Genomic DNA, 15,235 nt, shown 5'->3' with positions numbered 1-15,235 from the left:
TTTTGATTAGGCATTTCCCTGATGATTAGTGATGTTGAGCATCTTTTCATGTGTCTGTTGGCCATCTATAAGTCTTTTATAGAAAAATGTCTATTCGGGGGCACCTGGGTGGATTAGTCTGTTAAATATCCGACTCTTTGTTTTGGCTTAGATCATGATCTCATGGGTCATGAGATCAAGCCCTGTGTCAGACTCTGCTCAGTGGGGAGTCTGCTTGAAGATTCTCTCCCTCTGCCCCTTCCCCCACTAGCTCTCTAGTGCTCTCTCTGTCTCTCTAAAATAAATCTTAAAAAAAAAAAAAAGTCTATTCAGGTCCTCTGTCCATTATTTTAAAAAGATTTTATTTATTTTAGTGCAAGTGGGGGGAGGAGGAGAGGGAGAGAGAATCTCAAGCAGACTCTGTGCTGAGTATGGAGCCCATTGCAGGGCTTGATCCCACAACCGTGAGATCGTGACGTGAGCTGAAATCAAGAATCGGACACCCAACTGACTGAACCACCCAGGCACCCCTGTCCATTTTTAAAATCAGACTGTTTTTTGGTGTAGAGTTGTATGACTTCCTTATATATTTTGGCTATGAACCCCTTATCAGATATATCATTGGCAAATATCTTCTCCCATTCAGTAGGTTGCCTTTTCATTTTGTTGATGGTTTCTTTCACTGTGCAAAAGCTTTTTATTTTGGTGTAGTCCCAATTAGTTTCTTTTGCTTTTGTTTCCCTTGCCTGACAAGACATCTAGAAAGATGTTGCTAGGCTGACGTCCAAGAGATTACTGCCTATGTTTTCTTTCTAAGAGTTATATGATTTCAGGTCTCACATTTAAGTCTTTAATCTATTTTCTGTTTATTTTTGTGTATAGCATGAGGAAATTGTCCAGTTCCATTCTTTTGCATGTAACTGTCCAGTTTTCCCAGTGTCATTTTTCTGAAGAGACTGTATATTCTTGCCTCCTTTGTCCTAGATTAATTGACCGTATAAGTGTGAGTTTATTTCTGGTCACTCTCTTCTGTTCCATTGATCTCTGTGTCTATTTTTGTGTGGTATTATGCTGTTTTGATTACTACAGCTTTGTGGCATAGCTCGAAATCTGGGATTATGATACCTCCAACTTTGTTCTTTCTCAAGATTACTTTGGCTATATGGGTTCCATCAAACTATCATGGATCCATACAAATTTCAGGATTATTTGTTCTAGTTCTGTTAAAAATGCTATTAGTGGGCGCCTGGGTGGCTCAGTTGGTTAAGCGACTGCCTTCGGCTCAGGTCATGATCCCAGGGTCCTGGGATCGAGTCCCACATCGGGCTCCTGGCTCAGCAGGAAGCCTGCTTCTCCCTCTCCCACTCCCCCTGCTTGTGTTCCTGCTCTCGCTGTCTCTGTCTCTGTCAAATAAAAATAAATAAAATCTTTAAAAAAAAATGCTATTAGTATTTTGATAGGGATTGCATCAAATATGTAGATTGCTTTGGGCAATATATACATTTTAGCAATCTCAATTATTTCAATCCATGGGCATAGTATATCTTTCCATTTGTGTTGTTTTCAATTTCTTTCATCAAAGTCTTATAATTTTTAGAGTACAGTTCTTTCACCTCCTTTGTTAAATTTATTCCTTTTTGATGAAACTATAAATGGGATTAATTTTCTAAATTTCTCTTTCTGCTACTTTGTTATTAATGTGTGGAAATGCAACAGATTTCTATATATAAATCCTGAACCTTTACTGAATTCAATTATCAGTTTTAATAGTTTTTTTTGTGGAATCTTTAGGATTTTCTGTATATAGTATCATGTCATCTGCAAATAGAGAGTTTTGCTTCCCTACCAATTTGGATGCTTTTTTTGTTTTCTTGCCTAATTGCCCTGGCCAGGACTTTCTATACTATGTTGAATAAAAGTGGCAAGAGTATAAATCCTTGTCTTATTCCTGATCTCAGAGAGGAAAACTTTCAGCTTTTCACTATTGAGTAAAATGTTAACTGTGGGTTTGTCATATATGGCCTTAATTATGTTGCAGTATGTTCCCTTTAAATCCACTTTGTTGAGAGTTTTTATCAGAAAAGGTTGTTGAATTTTATCAAATATTTTTTCTGTATCTGTTGAGATGATAATATATTTATCCTTCATTTTTGTTAATTTGGTGTATCACAGTGATTGATTTGCAGATATTGAACCATTTTTGCCTCTCTGGAATAAATCCCACTTGATCATGGTATATGATCCTCTTAAAGTATTGTTGAATTTGGTTTGCTAATATTTTGTTAAGGGTTTTTGCATTTATGTTCATCAGGGATATTGGCCTGTAATTTTCTATTCTTGTAGTGTCCTTGTCTGGTTTTGATGTCAGGGTAATGCTGGACTCATAAATGAGTTTGAAAGTGTTCCCTCCTCTTCCAACTTTGGAATAGTGTGAGGAGAGTACCTATTCTTCTTTAAATGTTTGGTAGAATTCATCAGGGAAGCCATCTGGTCCTGGATTTTTTTGTTGGGAAGCTTGGGATTACTGATTCAATCTCCTTACTAGTAATTGGTCTGTTCAGATTTTCTATTTCTTCATAATTCAGTCTTAGTAGGTTTTATGTTTCTTGGAATATATTCATTCCTTCTAGGTTGTCTAAATTATATATAATTGTTCATAAGAGTTATCAGATACTAATTGAATTTGCTTACCAATATAACCAAATGATTTGTCTCACAACTGCATGAGGATATTCAGTAATTTAAAGTATATATTGTTTTCCATTTTGTTCCATTTTATCCATTCTATTCCAGCCACGTTATCGGGTGCAAATACAAGTCACAATCATAATTACTAGGTTATGTATTTTTCCCCAAAAAACTTACTACTTTAAATTTAGGTTTTTAAAACGATACCTCTAAATGTTTAGAAGTAGCAAAATTTATTTTTAAAATGAAAAACCTACTAAAAATGTTTTACGAAGACATGCTGTAGATGATCATAATTTGTTTTCTCACACTAGGAATATTTATTTTTGGAGCCGGTAAACATTTAGCATGACAGAGATGTTGGTTGGTGCCTTATGATACCTGCAGATGAGGGAGTTGCCCAAAATGAGCTGCCATCTATCCTGGGAGCAGTGAATGGTGCTTTATGAGGCAGTATCTTTGAGCAAGGAAGCCTGGGAGTTAAGTGTGAAGGAGCCTGATCGCTGAGTGTGGGTGACTGGATTTTATTCTCTGAGCCCACATGCCAAGGGCAGTTCCTGGGGATTTGGTTTTAGCAGGGAGTTGCATGGGCAGAGCTGCGCTTCAGGGTGATGAGCTAAAGGCAGGAGAAGCTACGCTGGGGGCAGAGGAATAAGAGCTTGTGGCAGCAGAGCCTGAACCAAGGAGAGAGAACAGAGAGGGGTGAAGGTCGAGGATGGAGAGCTAATCAAGGAGGAATCGAGGGTCTTGGCAACCTGCTGAAAGATGGTTTTGCTTACTGCTCTTTCTATGATCAGTGCCTACCAGTAATTGCTCCATACATGCTTTACTGAGTGAGTGAATTCCTGCAGATGGGAAGGAAAGAAGAAGAGCCTAAGATGTAATTGAAAGGCCTGGCCTTGGTGCTTGAGGGGACAGTGGTGTTGGCAGAGGATTGGAACTCTGGGGCTGGAGCAGGAACGGGAGGGAAGATGATGTGTTCAGGTTGGGTCTGCTAACATGGTCATTGACACACCTGTCTTCTCCCAGTTCTGTCCTTCCTGTGACCCGTACCTTTGCCACTCCTGTCAGCTTCCTCCATAATTGGAGCATCTTTTTGTTTTGTTTGTTTTTTGTTTGTTTGGGGTTTTTTTGCTTTTCAGTTAACTTTCTTTTTTTTTTTTTTAATTTTTTTAAAAAGATTTTATTTATTTATTTGAGACAGAGAGAATGAGAGAGACAGAGAGCACATGAGAGGGGGGAGGGTCAGAGGCAGAAGCAGGCTCCCTGCCGATCCCGGGACTCCAGGATCATGACCTGAGCCGAAGGCAGTCACTTAACCAACTGAGCCACCCAGGCGCCCTTCAGTTAACTTTCTTGTTTTTAAGAAATCTACGAGTACTTTCATGCTCCCTACAAAAGTCCCATTGTCTTTGGACGGCAACTGCTATAAAAGCTTAATAAGACCAAATGCCCAGTAAATGGGGAGGGGCATTCTGTTTAAGTGAATTTTTCTCTTGTCCTTCAGGTTAAGTAGAAAACCTTTAAAAAATACTTGGGTGAAATGTTTGTAAAAAGAGTCTACTCTCAGGGCACCTGGGTGGCTTAGTCGGTTGAGCCTCTGGCTCTTGGTTTCGACTGGGGTCACAATCTCAGGGTTGTGGGATGGAGGCCCACCTGGGCCCCGCACCCAGTGGGGAGTCGGCTTGGGGATTCTCTCCCTCTGCCCCTCCCCCTGCTCACATGTGCTCTCTTTCTCTCTCTAAAAAAAAAAATAAGCTAAAAAACCCCAACAAAACAAAACCCTACTTTCCTTTGAAGGCAGATGGCTGATGGTTACTGTTAAAAAAATTTATTTAAAATTTATAAATAAGAAAAAAAGATGGCAGCATATTCTCACAATGATGATGCTGTCCTCTGGGGCATTCTTTAAGAAGCCCTTCCAGCGGTAATTATCTAGGGCAGGGTTTCTCACCCTTGACACTGTTGACATTTGGGGCAGGATAATTCCTTGTTGTGGGGTCTGTCCTGTGCACTGTAGGCTGTTTACCAGCACCCCTGGCCCCACTCACAAGATGCCAATCCCTCCCGCACTCCTGACTACCGGAGTGCTGAGTTGTGACCAAACATGTCTCCACATAATACCAAGTGTCGCCTGGAAGGCAAACTCTCTCCTGGTTGAGAAGCACTAATTTGGAAGAACAAGCATTGGTCTGGCTCTCCTATTTCCTATTAGTTAAGGTCTCAGACTCCATGAACTTACCTGGTAATTTGCAGGTTTTGTTCTGTAGAGATGCAAATCATTTCTGCTCAGTAGAAGAGAGATCTCCAGTGTTATGATTCTGTATCATCTCGGAGGGTATTGACCAGTTTTGTGTCTAAACTGGGAATTTTGTTCTAACATTTCTTTATAAATGTCTACAAATAGCCAGTTTCTCAGGATGCTCTTTGAGCCACACGGACCTTCTTCCTTCTCTCTCTTTAATGAGTGAATTGAATAAGCTTTTGGTGCATGTTAGGTATATATGTGTGGAGAGTCATAGTTTTAACTTTTGTGAAAATTATACTTTAGCAGGACTGACTTTTCCTTTCCGGGCTGGGCTGACCTGGGGTCACCATAGTGAACTTTGGATCAGAAGGCTCTAAGCGTTCAGATTTGGTTTTCAAGTCTCCTCAGATCTATCACTGGGGTGCTTTTTAATTCTTCCTGTCTCTATTTGCTCTTCTTATCCCCATTATCCCTGACCTGGCTGGGCCCTTCTCATTTCTGCATGGACTTCCATTTCCAGAATCTTCCCAGCTGGCCCCTCACTTCTACTCCCTCCCACCCTCCTTCCCTCCCTCCCTTCCCTCCTTCCTTCCTTCCTTGGTGAGCTCTGCTGCCAAATAAGGATTTTTTTTATTTATTTTATTTATTTACGAGAGAGAATGAGAGACAGCATGAGAGGGAGGAGGGTCAGAGGGAGAAGCGGACTCCCTGCTGAGCAGGGAGCCCGATGTGGGACTCGATCCCGGGACTCCAGGATCATGACCTGAGCCGAAGGCAGTCGCTTAACCGACTGAGCCACCCAGGCGCCCCAAATAAGGATTCTTGAACCATGGCTGAGACATGCTGCTCCCAGGACAAAGATGCCAGGCAGCAGGATCAGAGATTTTCTGAATTGAAAGAACTGGTCTCTCAGATTCAGGGTTTAGGGGTTTAGGGCTAAGGCTTAGGGTTAGAGTTTCAACACAGGGAGGAAACTGAGACCTGGGGAAGACAAGTAGCTCATTAAAGTCACATGGTGAGGGAGAGGAATATTTTTAGGTTGGTGATCGGTTTGAATGTGCCCTGGACAGTTCCTGGAAATTGATTTTGTGCATAAATCCCGGATATCATCCTGTTCCCATTCGCTTCCATTGCAAAGAACAGAGCAGAAAATGTTTCCATTCATGGGTGCGGAGAATGGGGTGCCAATTAATCAGAGCTTTTCGGGCCTCATCCAACACCTTCCAGAGGGGTGTTGTATTTGTACGTATGTCTTTCCTTTGGCATTAGGATCCCACCTGCTTTAACCCCACAAAGGCTTGGCTTCCTTATTCTGCCACTCATTTGACTGTGTAGCAGGTTTTTCCTGATTCTCCCACAATTAATTCTATTTGCTTGTCTCTGTGTGTTTCAGCTTTCTGCCTGCCCTCGGGCCTCCTGGTGGCACTTCTGTTTCCCTTCACGGGTACCGCCTTCTAACCTCTCCTGGTTTTTGGCTCTTTCACAGAACCAACAAGTGAATTAGTCGCTTAATAAAAAAAAATTTTCCCACAAGTATAATTGGATCAGCTTGGTGTTAGATGCCCTTTATCTTTGCAAGATTGCACAGACAACCGTCTGTATGACATTGTGAACAGAAAGTTGAGCCCACGAGAGTACAGGTTTCCCCCCACTATGCGAAGGTAGAATGTGCCCAGGAAAACTTTCATAAGCCACATGGTGTAAAGGGAAGGGTATCCCCACTTTCTGAAAGTTTCTGTTAAGCCACTTTGTTTTTTTGAAAGACCTACATTAGTACAGTAACAGTCTTTTTGGTAAAAGTGAAAATCCTCTTTGGATTTAACACACACTAACATAGGTCTTTTTTTTTTTCTCTCTTTTTAAGATTTTATTTATTTATTTGACAGAGAGAGACATAGCGAGAGAGGGAACACAAGCAGGGGGAGTGGGAGAGGGAGAAGCAGGCTCCCCGCGGAACAGGGAGCCCAACACAGGGCTTGATCCTATGACCCATGAGATCATGACCTGAGCCGAAATCAAGAGTCAGACACTTAACTGAGCCACCCTGAACTGTGTTTTTCATACTAAACTAGATGATGGTGGTGGTGTGGGGATGAGGGAGGTGGTGGTAGAGAGAATGGGAATTAGAGCTCCTGTTCTGTGTTCTGCAGGCGTCAGACCATCTTTTTCTTACTTCCCTGAAACATGAACCTTTTTCATACCTATGATTCTAAATGTCCCTGAATTAAGAAACATCTTCTGTATGAGTTAGGAATTTGTGGATGACTGCTCATATCAGAGACCTGAAAAAGTAGTGACTACATTAGTTATCTCTCCCTTCTATAAATGAAACCTAGAAGCAGGTAGTCCAAAACTGGTGAAATGGCTCCATGGCATTACTTTCAACTCATGGCTTCCACTTTCAATGTTGCCTCAAGGTCCTAGATAGTTGCTGAAGCTCCAGCCATTACATCTGCATTCATGAGTTCCCAAAGAAGGAAAGAAGAAGGGCTTAATCTCTCCTTTTAAAACAAAATTATTTAAATTCAATTAGCCAACATATAGTATATCGTTAGTTTTTGATGTAGTGTTCAATGATTCATTAGTTGTATATAACTCCCAGTGCTCATCACATCACATGCTCTCCTTAATACCCATCACCTGGTTACCTCATCCCTCCACTCACTTCTCCTTCTGCAATCCTCAGTTTGTTTCCCAGAGTCAAGAGTCTGTCATTGTCTTTCTCTCTGATTTCTTCCCATTTAGTTTTCCTTCCCTTCCCCTATAATCCTCTGTGCTACTTTTTATGTTCCACAAATGAGTGAAACCATATGATAATTATCTTTCTCTGATTGACTTATTTCACTTAGCATAATACCCCCAGTCCCATCCATGTCGATGTAAATGGTAGGTATTCATCCTTTCTGATGTTTGCCTCTCCTTTTTGAAGAACTTTCCTAGAAGTCCCATTTTCTTACTTCCAATGTTATTTTTGTTTATGATTTCCATATAGTCAAATCTGTCTTTTGTTTATAATTTTCTGGTCTTGGTGTAATAAAAAGAACTTCCTAACTCAAGTATCATAAAAATACTCTATATACTATCTGGAAATTTTAGAACTGCTTTTTCTTTTTTTTAATTTTTTAAATAGATTTTATTTATTAGAGAGAGAGAGTAAGAGAGAGAGCACAAGCTGGGGCAGGGGAGGGAAGAGGTAGAGGGAGAAACAGACTCCTTGCTGAGCAGGGAGCCTGATGTGGGGCTCGATCCCAGGACTCTGGGATCATGACCTGAGCCGAAGGCAGATGCTTAACTGACTGAGCCTCCCAGCCTCCCTGTTTTTTCTAAATCTGAAATTTATGTTTATAGTGTGGGATAGGAATCTAATGTTCTTTTCCCAAATGGCTGCTCTAAGGGAACATTTTCTTTAACCCATATATTTGTTCAACCTATAGCCACTAGCCAAGACCCTTCCCTAGACAATGCAGGAGGCAACCAAGCACATTCTTTTTTTTTTTTTTCCTTAGATTTCATTAAGACCCATACTCAGGGGTGCCTGGGTGGCTCAGTCGGTTAAGCATCTGCCTTTGGCTCATGTCATGATCCCAGGGTCCTGGGATCGAACCCCACACTGGGCTCCCTGCTCAGCAAGGAGTCTGCTTCTCTCTCTGTGCTCTGTCTCACTATCTCAAATAAATAAATAAAATCTTAAAAAAAAAACAAAACCCATACTCCTTTGTTTGCACTTGTATTTCTAATCATTCCTTTTTTAGTTTTAACCTCTGGGCATCTGGTATATCCAGTATCTATCTCTGTTTGCACTCACACCTGGCATTATGATCTATTTTCACATATTTCTCCAACATAAGACTATGAGCACCTTGAAAGTAGAGACTGTCTTTTTTATTTTTTAAAGATTTTATTTATTTATTTGAGAGAGAGATAGCAAGAGAGCACAAGTGGGGAGGAGAGGGAGAAGCAAGCTCCTCACTGAGCAGGGAGCCCGATGTGGGACTCGATCCCAGGACCCCAAGATCATGACCTGAGCTGAAGGCAGACACTTAACCGACTGAGCCACCCAGGCACCCCCAAAGTAAAGACTGTCTTAATCAACTGTATCTCCAGCATTAGAACTTAGCAACCTCCTCAATCAACAATTGTTAAGTGGGGTGAATGCAGGAAACACTGCCATGTCACTTACCATTCACTGTTGGTTCCATTCAGGTTCCTTCTTAATGACACAATGGGAGGCACCTTAATCTCATTAATATGTTTCCAAATCTCTTTTTGCAGGCTATTTTTGAGAAAGTTTCCTAAGCAAAATTAATCCCTTGAATGCTGTTTGGATTTCAGTTCGCTTCAGCGTGTTGGATTACATTTTTGTGCACAGCTTACTTCCAGGAGTCTCTACGTATTAATTCCAGTAACTACAGGTGACCCTCAAACAACACGGGGGTTAGAGGTGCTGCCCCTCCCCCTACCACACAATCAAAACTCCGTGTCTAACTTCTGCCTCCCCAAAAACTTAATAGCCTACTGTTGACCAGAAACCTTACCGATAACCTAAACAGTTGATTAACACATATTTTGTATGTCATATGCATTGTATGCTGTATTCTTTTTTAAAATTTTTTTTTTAAGATTTTATTTATTTATTTGACAGAGACACAGCGAGAGAGGGAACACAAGCAGGGGGGAGAGGGAGAGGGAGAAGCAGGCCTCCCGCCAAGCAGGGAGCCAGATGCGGGGCTCAATCCCAGGACCCTGGGATCATGACCTGAGCCGAAGGCAGACGCTTAACGACTGAGCCACCCAGGCGCCCCTTTAATTTTTTTAATTAACATATAACGTATTATTTGTTTCAGGGATACAGGTCTGTGATTCATCATTCTTACATAATTCACAGCACTCGCCATAGCACATACCTTCCCCAATGTCCATCATTCAGCTGCCCCATCCCTCCCACCCCCCTCCACTCCAGCCAGCAGCCCTTAGTTTGTTTCTTGAGATTAAGAGTCTCTTATGGTTTGTCTCCCTCTCTGGTTTCATCTTGTTCCATTTTTCCCTCCCTTCCCCTATGATCCTCTGCCTTGTTTCTCAAATTCCACGTATCAGTGAGATCATATGATAATTGCCTTTCTCTGATTGACTTATTTCGCTTAGCATAATACCCTCTAGTTCCATCCACATCGTTGCAAATGGCAAGATTTCATTTTTTTTTTAAATATTTTATTTATTTATTCGACAGAGAGCACAAGTAGGCAGAGCGGCAGGCAGAGGGAGAGGGAGAAGCAGGCCTTCTGCTGAGCAGGGAGCCCGATGTGGGGTTCGATCCCAGGACCCTGGGATCATGACCTGAGCTGAAGGCAGACACTTAAGTGACTGAGCCACCCAGGCGCCCCATGGCAAGACTTCATTTTTTCAATGGCTGCATAATATTCCATCGTGTGTATATATCACGTCTTCTTTATCCATTCATCTGTTGATGGACATCTTGGCTCTTTTCATAGTTTGGCTATTGTGGACATTGCTGCTATAAACATCGGGGTGCATGTACCCTTTCGGATCCCTACATTTGTATCTTTGGGGTAAATACCCAGTAGTGCAATTGCTGGGTCATAGGAAGCTCTATTTTCAACCTTTTGAGGAACCTCCATACTGTTTTCCAGAGTGGCTGCACCAGTGTGCATTCCCACCAACGGTGTAGGAGGGTTCCCCTTTCTCTGCATCCTCGCCAACATCTGTTGTTTCCTGACTTGTTAATTTTAGCCATTCTGACTGGTGTGAGGTGGTATCTCATTGAGGTTTTGATTTGGATTTCCCTGATGCCGAGTGATGTTGATGTATGCTGTATTCTTACACTAAAGTAAGCTAGAGAAAAGAAAAGGTTATGAAGAAAATCATAAGGAAGAGAAAACACATATATGGTACTGAACTGTAAGAAATTCATATGTAAGTGGACCCACAGAGTTCAAAACTCTCTTGGTCAAGGGTCAGCCGTACCTGTAAGCCGAAGTTCCAAGACTGTAGTACTTAGAGGACCCTCCCAGGGACACTGAGGTAGCTGTCCATTCAGGAAACATTTTGGGGGAATCTACCATCTGCAGGATGTCACGCTAGCCTGGGCGGGGAGGCAGAGCGGAGTCAGGAGCTCAGGGTGCCACAGTGAGGTCCAGTGCATTTTGACAGGTTTACGAGGTGAGCGGATAGAAAACATGGCTTGTGGCTGCCTTCTGGGTCTGGGTGCTGAGGAGTGGGCAGCCTGGCTTTGGTACAAAGGGGACACCACCCAAACAGGGAGCACAGAAGTCCTCCTTCACAATTTAGCAGATGATCTGCCCTGGGACTGTGCATAGGAAGGAGCAAATGGGATTGGTCCACCTGAGGAGATGGCTTTCTTTCCTGCTTTGGGAAGTCTCCTCTGCATTTAGCGAATAGGTACAGACTGAATTCTGCAGGGGGAGGGGAGGGTTTCCTTTTTCTTTCTTGAATCTCTTTTCCCTTTTACTCCAGGTTGTGGGGTGTGTCCAGGGCACCCTGCCAGCCCTGAATCGAGATAGAGTTGATCCTATTGGGTCTTTTAACCACTTCTGTGTGGCCAGATATCATAGCCCCATTTTCCCCAGGATCCCACTGACCTAGAACCTATAATAGAAGCTCAAAGCACCTGAGCCCCGTCTTCCTCAGAACCTTGGCTCCTTTCAAACCCCAGCTCCAGCCCATCCAGTAACACATTAACTTGGCTTAGTGCCTGCTTATCTGTTCTTCCTTTCTGCCTCCCTGAGTCACATTCTCCTCTCTGTCAGCCAGTGGGGTGACCCTTGCTGTCTGCTGGGACATTTCTCTTCTGGGAAGCCTTAGAGTCCCATGCTGGGTGCTGAGCGAGCAAGGACATGATTTCCAGGAGCTACAGCCTAATGAGAAGACGAAGCTGATACTTCGCAGAGGTAAACATCACCATATAAAATAATTGAAAGGGGGTATCTGCCAATTTGTTAATTCAGTTTAAAATGGTTGGATTCTGGCTACGCGGGCCCTCCTCTGACCCTATTGTTAGGACTGTAGAGGTCCCCGAACCTCCATCCAAGTTAATGCTAACCTCCCCTGGATTCTTCCAGATTTACCCTGATGAGCCTGGCTTAGTTTCTCTGTTCCCTATTGATAGAACTCCTAGCCCCTCCCACAAACATCTAAGGATTTTTAATTTAAAACTCAGGGGATGCAAGCAAAGCTATTTGCCCAGCGGGGAGGCTCAACTCATGAGTCTTACTGTTTCTGAAGTAGCAAAGAGAGCTATGGTCATCATGGGAACTCAGGCCTGTGTTGGACATTCTTATGATCTGGTTTCTGTTGCTTTTATTTTTGATAGTCGAGAAAGGTGAGTGCCCTCATCATTTTCAGAAAGTGCTTGGGACTTCTAACTGTCCTCCTGTCATCCTGAACTCTCAGATACATTTGCCTCCAGGATCCTCTGGCTCTGCCTTTTCGTCTCAGCAGGGGTAAAAGAAACCTTACAATGAAGGGGTTCCGGGCTCCGGGTCTGGGTTCCTGCCTTGAAAAGAGCCTGGTTCCCAGGCACTCTGGGACTGGGCCCTCCCTCTTGCCTGTGCTCTACTTTCTTTTCAAGGCCAGCATGGACTTAAAGGGTGGAAGCTGTGACCATCCCAAATGTCCCTCTGAGTGACCTCTGCAGGTTGCCTGGCTCATGATTTCCCTGTAACTCCAGCCATCCTGTCCCCTTGCCTACACTTCCTGGTCTCAGCTGCAGCTCATCCCTCAGCTCTGCAGTGCTCCCGCTGACCACCTACAACGCAGTCTCTTCCAGGGCACAGAGGAGGGGATGATTTCAGGTCTTTTTACTGGTCTACCCAACTGGCAACATTACCAGCATCAGTACTTTTGCTTGGTCCAGAGTTCAAGAGTGTTACTTGTACCGTCCTTGAGCTGTTCTGTGAGTAAAAGAGGCCTTTGTGGGCTGGCAGGAGCCTCTGTAACCCTCATCAAGGGCCTACATATGCCAGGTATTAAGCCAAGTCTTTCATATGTGTTGCCATGTTTAATCCTCACAACCATCCTATAGAATAGGTATTGGTATTAGTCCCAGTTACACAAAGGAAGTCAGGGAAGCACAGACAGATTACAGAATTTGCCCATGATCACGCAGCTAGAAGGTGACAGGGCCAGGATTCAGACCTCGCTCTGTCTTGCCAAAACCCAGGTAAGCCTGTAACTACTACCCACTTGGTATTACTAATATGAAGATTATCTCAGCAAACTATATCTACAATTTGTTAATGTTTTTAAAATTTAAATTCAATTAACATACAGTGTATTATTAGTTTCAGGGGGAGATTTTAGTGATTCATCAGTTGCATGTAACACCCAGTGCTTATTACTTCACGTGCCCTCCTTAATGCCCATCACCCAGTTACCCCATCCCCCCACCTATCCCCCCTCCAGCAACCCTCAGTTTGTTTCCTAGAGTTAAGAGTCTCTTATGGTTTGTCTCCCTTTCTGATTTTGTCTTGTTTTACAAGGTGTTAATGTTATATTAGCATATATTGAGCAAATAAGCATGGATGCCTATTTTGGTTACCTTAACAATCAAATATTCAAAATATTTTCTTTTTATTGAGAGATTGTGTGATACGATTTTTATGGGAAAGAAGGTGGGACTTTGAGGGGCCCATCAAAGGAAAGTCATATATAAAGGAATTGGAGAATTTTTTGTAGACTGAGAATATACCCAGACAAGCGTTTGCCCTTTAATCCTGTTTGCCTCAGAAATGTCACAGCTCAGAACCATGAGAGACGATGGACTCTGAAAAACAAACAGGGTTCTAGAGGGGAGGGGGGTGGGAGGATGGGTTGGCCTGGTGGTGGGTATTTAGGAGGGCACATTCTGCATGGAGCACTGGGTGTTGTGCACAAACAATGAATCATGGAACACTTCATCTAAAACTAATATTGTAATGTAAGGGGATTAACATAAGAATAAAAAAATTAAAAAAAAAAAAGAAAATGAAAATTTTATTAAATATTAAAAAAATAAACCATATATAACTGAAAAAAAAAAAAAAAAAAAAAAAGAAATGTCACAGCTCAAAACCGAGAGCCACACAGACTCTGAATGACGGAAGCTGACAGAAGACAGTGCCAGCGGAGTAGGGCCAATAAAAGCGGGAGCACAGATGACCCGATATGGCTCCCTTGCCGGTGGCCTGTCTCCATCTATAGTCAGAACCAGACAGAAGAGGTCCAAAAAAAGAAAAGACCGAAGTTCCCTAGGCTGTACTGGGGGCCGCATAAACACTTCTTGTAGGAGGAAGGTAACTGTGACCGATCTCCGCTATTATGCTACTGTCTTCAGACGAAGCCCACATTTTGCAGTCAGCGTTTCTGCTTCGCCGGCTCTGCCCCCATTTAGGCTCGGCCAACAGGGGGCGCTGGAGGGAGCCGGTAGGGCTGGAGGCGGGATTTCCTGCTTGCTTCCTGTCCGCTACTTCCTGCTTCTGTGAGCATCACCGTGTCAACGCCTGTTTACCTCCCAGGGGCAGTTTCTTTATGTAACTGCACTGAATCCAGTTCAGTGACGGGGTGCAGAGACGTCAGCGGCCTCGGGAGAGGTTGGGATCTCAGCCTGGGGGTGCTCCTCCAAGGTCAGAGACCCCAGCACCGGTTGAGTAGTTGGTGGCGTACGCCTCTCAGAGGTCTTGAGTTTCCGCTTGCTGGCACCCTTCTTCCCAAATTTTAAATTAAAGAATTCCCCAATCTTGTCTTCCTTCCTCCGGCCTAGGAGTGGTAGCTACTTCCATCAATTTCTACTTCCTTAATTTAGGGTGTTCTCACACCCCCTCCCTCCGCCCTACAGCTATCTATTAACCTCTACATCTAGTTAAGTTCTTTATATTAAATGGGCGCTCTCAAATATTTGGCCAGGAGTGCTTTCTTAGAGCGGGGCTTGGGTTCAGGAGAGAAACAGCGGCAAACAGAGTGAGCAGCTCTGAAGAAGGCTTTTTCCACCCTGTGTTTCCCAAACCGCCCCGGGGGTTCTCGCTGACGTCCGGAGGTCCGTAGCGCTAGTCCATTCCTGCCCCTGCCAAGACCCTAGACTCAGACATCAGTGAGGACTGGAACCCCGTGGGTATTTCTACAACTCACAGATTATTAACAATAATGAATGACAGGTAAATGGATTTTTTTTTTTAAGCAGTTGTCATTTGGAGCTCAAACTCTGGTTTTTAAGTAAAAACTTTTTTTTAAGTAAAAAAAGATTTTTTTTATTCTTATGTTAATCCCCATACATTACATCATTACTTTTTTTTTTTTTTAAGATTTTAT

This window comes from Mirounga angustirostris, unplaced genomic scaffold (genome assembly GCF_029215605.1).
Source record: "Mirounga angustirostris isolate CCGP_5_RB_7025 unplaced genomic scaffold, mMirAng1.0.hap1 SCAF_9, whole genome shotgun sequence".
Classification (NCBI taxonomy): domain Eukaryota; kingdom Metazoa; phylum Chordata; class Mammalia; order Carnivora; family Phocidae; genus Mirounga; species Mirounga angustirostris.
This window is presented reverse-complemented; position numbering follows the sequence as displayed.